A 1,752-nucleotide genomic window follows, 5' to 3' on the forward strand; every position below is an offset into this window, starting at 1 on the left:
GAATGGAGTGTCCATGTTCTTCCCTTATATTAGCAATCCTTCAAAGTATCCTACTCCTTATGCCTGTTGTCTTATTTAATTTAGTGTAGGTCGCTTGGTCAGTTTCAACAACAGACATGGATGTTTTTCCTTTTTTTTTTTAAGGCCATGATTTCAGACTGTTTCAGCTAACTGCTACTAGCAACGTGGCTAATCTTAAAAGTGTTGCTACTGTACTAAGCAATAAAATATTTAAATTTAAAGAGAGACAAGTGAAAATAAAGCTCATAGCTAAGTCCATATGAAAGAAAGTGCTTGACTTTCCAAGTGTTTGTTAGCTTGCTTCATTTCTAACAGAAATGTTAGCACCAAGCGCCTCTTGAGTGTTTTTTTTTCTACACACTGTTTTTTGCAGTCATGCATTATCATTATAAACCACATAAATAGAGCAGTTTTCGAGAAGTGTGCATTGCTCTGCATATAATTTGCATGCTGCGTACGACTGTTGCAGGTGGTGAGAGCTTTCTGAAAGTTAAAACACATTACAACCTATTTGAGTTCCACAGACTCAGGAAAGAAAGGCATTTTACTTGGATATACTTTGTTTAAAAATTGATATCCACAGAATTAAGTTTTATTTGCCAGTACTTATTATTATAAATAAGTATACCATTTTATAGATGAGAATTTAAATGTACTTTGATTCAAAAAGCTAATGTATATTATATTTGTATTTGGTGTAAGGTAACAATCAGTGTAAAAAAAAAAAAGTTCTTCCTCCAGTGAAGCGGCTTTTTTAAAATTTTGGATCTGCCATGCTGAAGATGTCCATCGGTAACTCTGAAACCCTAACTGCGAGCTGCTCCAGGCCAGTTTGCTCAATTCAGTTTATTTATTTTTATATAGTGCCAAATCACAACAACAGACTGCCTGAAGGTGCTTTATATTGTGAGGTAAAGACCCTACAATAATACAGAATTGTAAACATACTTCCCTTTTGCTGGAAATCCAATGCCATTTAGCATAAGAAAATGTCAGCCCTAGTGGCAGCAATGAAAGAAAGTTTTCTTGGCAATCAGTCTTAATGTTGATAGTGTCATTTTTAAACTGCTATCAAAAGCTGAAACAAAAAATACATACTAATGCATTTTAAAATTTTCACCATCCACAGGGTTTTTTGTCTTTTTGCAAAAACATAAACAGTAAGTCATGTGGTATTTGGATAGGTTTTGCATCTCAAGATGTCTTTGGAATTTAGCTACTTTACATTGTTGGCTACCTTACTTTACAGACAATTACTGACGTGTCAAAATGATTCAATTATATGACATACTGCCGTTTTAGTTATTCAAGACAGTCTTAGATAGAATTGTTTAAAGTCATACAGTAATAGTACTGTAAATTCTATTATGTGCATATAAGCCAGCAGGTTATAGTTAGTTACTGTTAGAAATAGTATCCTCTAGACTGCTTTAGATTAGGGCAGCCTGACTATAGCTCTTGGAAATATGAAATAGAAAAGGTCATTTTGTCGGGATAAATGTGACAGATGGGGCCAAAACACTCTAAGCCAAAGGGTGTTTCCAAATAGAATAAAGCAATCCATGGATTCAATACACCACAAAAAATCCATCATTTTCTGTGGATTTTAATCTGAAATGTCAGGATGTCGATCAATACCACTGAAACTGATCCACACCATGTCATAGAGTTATCCCGTGGTCTGTGATTGAGGATTTGACAAATCGAAAATGATTTCAGACACAATATAGA

The sequence above is a fragment of the Aulonocara sp. 'chitande type north' Nkhata Bay genome, linkage group LG12 (genome assembly GCF_057382095.1).
Source record: "Aulonocara sp. 'chitande type north' Nkhata Bay isolate Kocher_YH1m ecotype deep benthic linkage group LG12, A_spYH_male_GT1.1, whole genome shotgun sequence".
Lineage (NCBI taxonomy): Eukaryota > Metazoa > Chordata > Actinopteri > Cichliformes > Cichlidae > Aulonocara > Aulonocara sp. 'chitande type north' Nkhata Bay.